Source organism: Dendropsophus ebraccatus, unplaced genomic scaffold (assembly GCF_027789765.1).
Source record: "Dendropsophus ebraccatus isolate aDenEbr1 unplaced genomic scaffold, aDenEbr1.pat pat_scaffold_590_ctg1, whole genome shotgun sequence".
In the NCBI taxonomy this organism is placed as follows: Eukaryota; Metazoa; Chordata; class Amphibia; order Anura; family Hylidae; genus Dendropsophus; species Dendropsophus ebraccatus.
In genome coordinates, this window is record NW_027210189.1 from 9,291 (window position 1) to 20,007 (window position 10,717).

The window sequence follows — 10,717 nt, forward strand, 5'->3', positions numbered from 1 at the left end:
ATACTGGCAGCAGAATAAAAAAAATTCTGCTGCAGGTTCGTGACCAATTCACTTCACAATACCAGGATCCGCTGCATATCCGGTACATGTAAAGCTACCCTTAGGCCTTCTGAGTAATAGTTGCAGCTCAGGAACTAATATCAGCGAGTACTGTAAACGCATTCATCCACACTGACAGCCACTTACAACCATCTGCTTCATGCCTGAGCCTGTAGTGTCCTGGCCTCACGTATAGCCTAGTCAGTGACTAAATTCAGTGACTGCATATAGCACCAGCATCAACATAATACAAAGCCAGCAGTAACTTGTAACTTTTTATTTAAGAACAAGGCTAAATGCTGTAATATCCCCGGGCAGGGAGGATGGAGGTGGCAGCAGTGGTCAGGACCACAGGTCAGTGCACATGAGGATTCCTCCAGCCACAGGGACAGGTCAGGAAGCAGTGCAGGCTCAGTGCTCCTTGGAGAAGTATTCCTTGCTGTCCTTCACATTGGGTTTGATGGTGCGGCTGCCAGGCTTCCATCCAGCAGGACATACTACAAGGAGAGAGACAAGTCAGCCATATTGTATACAGGGTTAACGTTTGAGCCTGGAGAGCCCACTAATGGGTGCTACAGGCTTCCTGACAAGTATCAGACCTTCAGGTCTCAAATTTAATAAGTTTGTGTAGAACCACATGTCTGAGACCATACTATATTTTTGTCCTAGTTCAACGCAGTTTAGAGGCACATGGGGGACCCATAGCAAAACCCATAAACTACTCACTAAGCGACTGCTAGTAAGTGGCGTTATAACTGCAGAAGCATTTGCCCACAAGGATAATTACAGAAACACTGAATGCAGAGTCATGTTTTACCTTCTCCGTGTTGGTCAGTGAACTGGAAGGCCTGCACCAGTCTCAGCACTTCATCTACAGAGCGGCCGACCGGCAGATCATTGATGGTAATCTGACGGAGGATGCCCTTGCTGTCTATGATAAACAGACCCCTAGGGGAGAATATAAGGTTACAGTCTGTGGCAGTAGAAGACCATATGCCTTACTAGTATATAGGCTTTACCTGTACGCAACACCATCTTCCTCCTTGAGAACACCATAGTCCCTGGAGATTGACTTGTTGAGGTCTGACAGCAGGGGATGTTCATGGGTCCCAGGCCTCCCTCCTTACGAGGAACATTTGTCCTGACATGGAGGGAAAATCCATTTCAGGTTACATCTCCTACATCCACAATGTACACACCCACTTTACTGTTTAGAATGAACAAATGGGAGCCCCTTTCAATTTGTGAATTTAGCCATGTGACACTTGGTAACAAGAGACTGGAAACAATGAGAAAGCGAGGGCATGTAACATGTATAAGATCTCTGATTACTATGTGTAGTCGTAAAAGCGGACAATCGTTTCCAAAGACGTCCGAGCTGCATATGCCTTCCTCTATTGAGGGGCCCCTCGGCCCCCATCTGTGCTGACTACTTGATACTGGAAATTGCTGTCATTGCTTGTGCGGTGACCAGATGTAGGCAGCAGATAAGATGTCTTTCTGAGGAGCCGTTACTTTAAGACGTTTGCACTATTTGCAGGGTGGAGACTGGCAGGACAGTGCACAGATAAGGGAGGAGGCTGCCCGCACACCCTGCACTATTCTGCTAACATTTCTAGCTCTATTAACACTATTAGGCCCCATTCACACACCAGTAGTGCAGTCCACGACCGCGGCCCGCACTATGAATATGCATCCGTAGTGCTCAGTGCTTTACAGAGCACTACATTCACTCCATTACCCCAGCGATCCATGCACCTGTACAGACGTGTGAACAGGGCCATTGAATAATATTGTTTCATGTTCTGCCCGCAATCGCGGACAGAAGGGATGTGAATGAGCCAATACCACCTCTAACCACCAGGACCTCCACCAACACCGAGAATAGGGGAACTGTCCCCAGGGGCTGGTGCACACAGCCAGTTCTTCATGGTCTATGGGGCTGTCAAGCATTTTCTAGTATAGCTTCCCCACAGAACTAATGAAGTACTGCCACAGACATGGTGCACACCATTCAGTCCTTTCTTCAGTAGGATAGTTTTGCAATAGCAGACACTGAATATATCCATATACCACTCAGTGTCTCAATTGTATCCGAGCACACAATGCAGGGTGCCGTGATCATGTCAAGACCCCTATATAGTCAGGTTAGTTCATCACCCTTCATACAGCACTATGACACGGCTCACAATACCAGTCAGTCAAGGTGCAGGATCTCACCAGGCGAGGTGTGAGAAGTGCGAGTCTACAGAAGCTGCGATGACCTCAGCGCCGATCTTGCGGAAATCCTCGGCATGTTCACTGAAGGCGATAATCTCAGTAGGGCAGACGAAGGTGAAGTCCAAAGGGTAGAAGAACAGCACGACGTATTTACCTGCAGAATAGACATCTCTCATATGTGCCATAAGAATATCCTAATCTGCATCCGGACTCTGGACTAGTGAGGGGGCCCAGCAGTCAGACCCCCACAGGAAGTGATCCCCTATCCTACCCTGTGGACTGATACTTCAGATGGAAATGCCCCTTTAAAAGGGTGTTGTGCCACAATATCAAGCCATGTCCTATCCTCTGGATGGGGGACCAAGGATAAGAAGGGGTGCAACTACTGGGACCCCATAATCCTGAGAACAGGGACCCAACTGAGCAGGGCAGCACATGACTGCCTCCTCATTATCTGTGGTCGCTACTGAGATAATCATGTGTTGTATTCTGCCATCTCCGGTGTCTCCATTACATAATAGAGCAGGGGTAGGGCACCTTCAGCTGTTGCAAAGCTACAACTCCCATCATGCCTGGACAGCCAGAGCCAAGCAAAGCTTTGACACTGGTTCCAGTTTGATCATAGGGTTTTCACAGCTGGAACCCCCCCCCCCCCCCTGCAATCTCAGCTTAAACACATTACATTAGCTGTACATTTCACCTTTTCTATTGATTTCCATAGGGAAAGTCTGCAGCAAATCCATAACATGCTGTACCACAGGTTAATTTCTGTTGCATCCATGACATTTCAGAGAACAGTTCTATTTGCTTGTACTGTAACCAGCTGCTGATGGGAAAACCTACAGCAAGTCTGCCTAGTGTGCATGGCCCACCATCAGTGTATGGAGACCAATGCTATACAGTTGATCAGCTAGATGGGCGTCTCTGAACCTGACTGCTCTGCATGTAACTCCCAGCTGCTGGAGAAACTGCACACTTACCTAGGGCCTAAGGCTATTCAGGACTCCCTAGGACAGCATCCAACTTGGCCAGCTGCCTGGAGTCAGATGCAGAGCATTCAGGTTCAGAGAAAGTTGAAGCTGAACAGTTCAGCAAGTCCACTCATCCTTGAGGCCGAGCAAACTGTACGCTAAAACCCATACGTCAAGTCTTAGGGCCCTATGACACAGTGATAGTCGGCCAATTCAGCAAGTATCGATGTCTGTAATAGAGACAACTTCAGATGATTAGGTCGGGACCCAATATCGGCCAGCATCCACACCTTGCTACGTGTAATAGTGTAGCATGGCCAACAATTGAACAAGATCTATCTATCTATCTATCTATCTATCTATCTATCTATCTATCTATCTATCTATCTATCTATCTATCTATCTATCTATCTATCTATCTATCTATCTATCTATCTATCTATCTATCTATCTATCTATCTATCTATCTATCTATCTATCTATCTATCTATCTATCTATCTATCTATCTATCTATCTATCTATCTATCTATCTATCTATCTATCTATCTATCTATCTATCTATCTATCTATCTATCTATCTATCTATCTATCTATCTATCTATCTATCTATCTATCTATCTATCTATCTATCTATCTATCTATCTATCTATCTATCTATCTATCTATCTATCTATCTATCTATCTATCTATCTATCTATCTATCTATCTATCTATCTATCTATCTATCTATCTATCTATCTATCTATCTATCTATCTATCTATCTATCTATCTATCTATCTATCTATCTATCTATCTATCTATCTATCTATCTATCTATCTATCTATCTATCTATCTATCTATCTATCTATCTATCTATCTATCTATCTATCTATCTATCTATCTATCTATCTATCTATCTATCTATCTATCTATCTATCTATCTATCTATCTATCTATCTATCTATCTATCTATCTATCTATCTATCTATCTATCTATCTATCTATCTATCTATCTATCTATCTATCTATCTATCTATCTATCTATCTATCTATCTATCTATCTATCTATCTATCTATCTATCTATCTATCTATCTATCTATCTATCTATCTATCTATCTATCTATCTATCTATCTATCTATCTATCTATCTATCTATCTATCTATCTATCTATCTATCTATCTATCTATCTATCTATCTATCTATCTATCTATCTATCTATCTATCTATCTATCTATCTATCTATCTATCTATCTATCTATCTATCTATCTATCTATCTATCTATCTATCTATCTATCTATCTATCTATCTATCTATCTATCTATCTATCTATCTATCTATCTATCTATCTATCTATCTATCTATCTATCTATCTATCTATCTATCTATCTATCTATCTATCTATCTATCTATCTATCTATCTATCTATCTATCTATCTATCTATCTATCTATCTATCTATCTATCTATCTATCTATCTATCTATCTATCTATCTATCTATCTATCTATCTATCTATCTATCTATCTATCTATCTATCTATCTATCTATCTATCTATCTATCTATCTATCTATCTATCTATCTATCTATCTATCTATCTATCTATCTATCTATCTATCTATCTATCTATCTATCTATCTATCTATCTATCTATCTATCTATCTATCTATCTATCTATCTATCTATCTATCTATCTATCTATCTATCTATCTATCTATCTATCTATCTATCTATCTATCTATCTATCTATCTATCTATCTATCTATCTATCTATCTATCTATCTATCTATCTATCTATCTATCTATCTATCTATCTATCTATCTATCTATCTATCTATCTATCTATCTATCTATCTATCTATCTATCTATCTATCTATCTATCTATCTATCTATCTATCTATCTATCTATCTATCTATCTATCTATCTATCTATCTATCTATCTATCTATCTATCTATCTATCTATCTATCTATCTATCTATCTATCTATCTATCTATCTATCTATCTATCTATCTATCTATCTATCTATCTATCTATCTATCTATCTATCTATCTATCTATCTATCTATCTATCTATCTATCTATCTATCTATCTATCTATCTATCTATCTATCTATCTATCTATCTATCTATCTATCTATCTATCTATCTATCTATCTATCTATCTATCTATCTATCTATCTATCTATCTATCTCTCCTTTCCACGGTCCCGATCTTAACCTGCTCCGTTTGCTTCCTAGCGCTAAGGCTTGAGTCTCGCTCAATCCCTGCCAGTGATTGGCTGAGCAGCCTGTCAGCTCAGAGACCCCTTTGAAACTAAGGCTGCAGTGTCGGGACGCAAGCAAAGGTCAGGGAAAGACTGAGCATGGAAAGGTAATTTATACAGTTTGTTCCTTCATTAGCCATATCGACACCCTTGCTAAACGACAGATCGGCGCTCATTTATATTATTGATCAGGCCGCCATCAGCCTCTAATAGGACCCTTCGTTATGGTAGATAAACCTGGGTCCATACTGCATTTTTGCAGTCTCACATCTGTTTTTCTGTAAACAGATAAGGGACAGCAAAAGAAAAAGCGCAGTGGGATTCCAGCTTTACACTGCAACTTTGGTCGTGCAATACAGTGACATAACTGTACATCAGCTGTCAAAAATCCTTAAAGGGGTACTCCGGGCTGGGGTAATTTTTATTGTACGGCTGGGGAATGGGTAGATATAGAAGCCACCAGTCACTTACCTCCCCGGTTCCAGTGTCAGTCCCTGATCGCACCGCCCTGCTCTCCCATCCGACTCCCACTTCCTGGTTTGAGCTGAGGCTTGAGAAGTGACCTCTCAAGGCAGCTAAGCCATTTGGCGGTCGTAACGGAGTCCCACCTCAGACATTAAAGGGGTTATCCAGCCTTGAGACCAGGGCTGTGGAGTCAGTAAGCCACAGCTCAGACTCAGACTCCTGAATTTTATCAGGACCGACTCCCGCTCCTTCATAAATGGCCGGTCATATACCAGCGGAGTTACTTATCACACTGGCACTCACAGCAGCTTCTCCCTAATGTCCTACATGATACTGGGGCGACTTCTGCAGGAATGAGGAAAGATATAAAGCAGATTCTCCTGTGTGCAAAACACACACAGCCTGCTGCAAGCCATAGCACACTGAAGAAAAACACCACACTGAGGACCAATGGCGGATTATAATGTGGGCGGTTTGGGCGGCAGCCCGGGGCCCTAGGCTCCGGGGGGGCCCCATACCTTGCCGCCCACATTATAATGCCGCCTGGGAGGCCCCCTTTCCCCCGCCACTGCAGGCTCTTGTGACCGCAAGCATTGTTTCGCTTGCGGTCACAAGAGTCTCCGGCTGATGCGCGGCTGCCGGGGGTGTCCGGTCCTCTCCCCGGCAGCGGGCGCATCACACAGCTCACTGTGCCGCCTGGGGCCCTGACTTCCGGTACTGGGAGCGCACATACCGGAAGCCAGGGCCCAGGCGGCACTAGGAGCTGTGTGATGCGCGCGCTGCCGGGGAGGGGACCGGACACCCCCGGCAGCCGCACTCAGCCGGAGAGAGGATCGACGGGGGAACGCAGGGTAGGTGAGTTGTATTTCGTTATTTTGTGTTATTTACTGACTGGGGGGGCATCTATAGAGGGGGACAGAGGGAGACCAGCTATAGAGGGGGACAGAGGGAGACCAGCTATAGAGGGGGACAGAGGGAGACCAGCTATAGAGGGGGACTATCTCCTATAGGATTAGCACCCTCTCCTGACATCCTCTGTGCTGCTGGGACCTCCCCTATAGATCAGCACCCTCCTCTCCTGACATCCTCTGTGCTGCTCGAAACCTCTCCTATAAGATCAGCACCCTCCTCTCCTGACATCCTCTGTGCTACTGTGACCTCTCCTATAAGATCAGCACCCTCCTCTCCTGACATCCTCTGTGCTGCTGTTACCTTGGGTGGGGGGCAACATCAGGGGACCAGGTGAGGTGGCAATATGTTTATTGGGGGCAGTGGAGGTGGGGAGGGCAATGCTTACTGGGGGTAGCAGCAAGGGACTAAACATTATGTTTATTGGGGCCAGCAGGGAGGGGAGGCAGGCAGTGTTTATTGGGGACAGTGGGGGGGGGGGGGGGGCGCGCAGTAGCAGATTATAATGTGGGCGGATTGACTGGGGGGGGGGGGGGCCAGGTTGGGTGGACAGCCCGGGGCCCAGGGTACATTTAATCCGCCACTGCTGAGGACAGAGGTTACTGCTACACTACTTACGTCTTCTCCTCCTCTATATTACACAGGATATCTTCATATTACACTGCTGTTCATATACAGTCATCCAGCATCCAGGAAGAGAACAGCACAGATCTGCCCTCCCACACAATGGACTCTTCCAGTTTAGAAACAAACTGCCAAATAGTGACCGACAACTTTTCCATGACCCCCCCCCCCCCACCCCTTATGTAATAGGGCCAGTGTCCTAATACTGATATATTCCCCGACCACCCTTATGTAATAGGGCCAGTGTCCTATTACTGATATATTCCCCGACCCCCCTTACGTAATAGGGCCAGTGTCCTATTACTGATATATTCCCCGACCCCCCTTATGTAATAGGGCCAGTGGTCCTATTACTGATATATTCCCCCGACCCCCTTATGTAATAGGGCCAGTGACCTATTACTGATATATTCCCCGACCACCCTTATGTAATAGGGCCAGTGTCCCATTACTGATATATTCCCCGACCACCCTTATGTAATAGGGCCAGTGTCCCATTACTGATATATTCCCCGACCAGCCTTATGTAATAGGGCCAGTGTCCCATTACTGATATATTCCCCGACCACCCTTATGTAATAGGGCCAGTGTCCCATTACTGATATATTCCCCGACCACCCTTATGTAATAGGGCCAGTGTCCTATTACTGATATATTCCCCTGACCACCCTTATGTAATAGGGCCAGTGTCTTATTACTGATATATTCCCCTGACCACCCTTATGTAATAGGGCCAGTGTCCTATTAGAACGTTGCCCATAATATATTGATGAACAAAACTTAAATTCATATCAAAACTCAATTTTAAATTGTTCCAAGTTTTTCTTTTTACAGCTGGAGTCAGTACATTTATTCCGACTCCACAGCCCTGCTTGAGACGTCACGTCTCAAGCCGCAGCTCAGACTAGAAGTGGCAGCCGGACGGGTGAATAGGGCAGCGCGATCCAGGACCCGGTGCTGGAATCAGGGAGGTAAGTGAACGGTGGCTTCTATATCCACCCCCTCCCCAGCCGTAAAAAAAAAAAAAAAAAGCCCGGAGTACCTCTTTGTACCAAATTATTGGTCACAGGTTGCACACAGACCTCAATGCAAGCCACGTGCAAAGTAAGTCAGCTAGTGACTACACTCAGGTCATTTCCTGTACATATAGGAAATTACTAAATATAAGTGGGGCCCCTGCACAGATACATTGGCACCCACGTCAGACAGAAAGCAGATACAGAATAGTGGTGTGAACCCAGCCTTATGTGTGACTAAACTCTGAGTGTGTCCAATGGTCCCTCATCACCAGGAGGACAAGGAGCCCACCATGCACATTAAAGGGCAGCCCTTTAAGACAGATAGGCAGACATTGACCTCACAGCTGTTGCAAAACTACAATGCCCATCAAACCTGGACAGCCAAAAGCTGTGCAGATACGATGGGAATTGTAGTATAGCAACAGCTGGTAAGCCAGTCTCCGTATCCACGATCTGTATGGCCAGCCCAATATAGCATTTACACCACCTCAAGCGTCCCCATAGTAAGGGGCCTATTCCACAGGAGCGATAATCGAGCCGATTATCGCTCGGTGGAATAGAGAGAACGATCAGCCGATGATTGTCTCATCAGCTGATTGTTCATTTAGGTGAAAACCTAAAATAGTCGTTCGCCACCCACACATCGCTACGGTGGAATAGCGGTGCGCAGCGGCGACCAGCGATCCAAGCCAGAGCGGCCTGTCTGAGCTGTCAGACAGCTTAGCCAATCACAGGCCGGGACCGCCGCAGCCAGTGATTTGCTGAGTGGTCTGACAACTCAGTCAGGCCGCATCGAAGCTGATGAAGCACCGCGGGACCCGGGGAGGAAGACGGAGCAGAGGAGAAGCCTTGCTAGGTAGTGTATGCTGTAAGGGCTGCAAGGACATCAGTAACGATGTCCCTGCAGCCCTCGCTAAATGATCAGAATAGGCCCAGTAAACGAGCACCGATCTAGATCAGGACTCATTTAAATTATTGCTCGGCCCATAGAATAGGGCCCTAAGGTACTGTATAGAAGTCGCTTATTATACACATCATAGCCCCCTAGATGACTGGACGATAAGGCGGCAGCCGGGTCACCACTCACCTCTGTAGTCGGACAGCTTCACCTCCTTGAACTCGCGGTTCACCACCGCCGTAGCCTGGAAGTCCGGAGCCGGCTTACCAATGTGAGCGTTCCCAGCAGCCATGATGTCTGTGCAAGAAAATATATACACATACATAAGTTATATTTAGCATAAAAATAAAATAAAAACTATGACCAAGACAGTTTTAATGAGAAATTAACTATTTACTGACACATTTGATACAAATATACCTCATAACTACATTAAACACCCACTAATGTATTAACTACTATATAAAAAATAATGTAACTGCAGCTGTATGCAGATATTATTACATAACAGGACTACATGGAGGAGAGGTGCAGCACAGCCCCCACATACACACTACTGACCCACCTCCCTTCTCCGTGTCTCGGCACGCACTGAGTGGGCTCCTCACAGACTGACCCTTATACATCCTTGGATCATACCACTGAGGGAGCAAAGGAGGGGGGGTACCAGCGTCTGCCGCTCTCCGATTCCATTATGAAGCCCTTAACATCGCGGTTATAATAACATAACGGGAAGGTGTTTTCCCTCACACAGAAGCGCGATATGATGTATGTTAAGTGGAAGAAGACTCGGAGAACGCACCCCTATTCTGCGGTGTCAGATAAGCTCGTCCACACCTGCCGCCTTCTCCTCATAGCATCCTCTGTGAGGGACGCAGGGAGCGGGTCACGTGACGCGGCGCGCCGTCTTCTCTGTTGTGCTGTACCTGATCGGCTGATCACTCTCACTATCACATCACATACAAAGAAGCTCTAGATGAAGGCAGATGTGCAGTATTTGTATAATTGTGCTTTTCTGCAGTTTTTATATTATTCTGATATACCCATATCCTAAGTATCAGCCATTATTTCTATAAAACTGGATAATCCCTTTAATATCAGACCCTAGACCTGACCCCTTGGATATAGTGAGACCCCTCCACCTAATATCACATATAGAGAGAGTATGGAGTGTAGTATATATAAGTATATCAAAACCCCTTTAATCCCTCCAAGTTAAATCACCCTAGCAACAGGATAGAAAATGTCTGAAAGAAAGTGTCTGATTGCAGGAGGGGGGGAGGGGGGGGGGAGGGGCCAACCTCACCACTTCATAACAACTGG

At 45.2% G+C, this 10,717-nt stretch overlaps 1 pseudogene; it reads right to left on the reverse strand.

Moving 5' to 3' along the window:
• Positions 1-301: 301 nt before the first annotated feature.
• Positions 302-10,063, reverse strand: LOC138777654 (peroxiredoxin-2-like; annotated as a pseudogene).
• Positions 10,064-10,717: the final 654 nt, after the last annotated feature.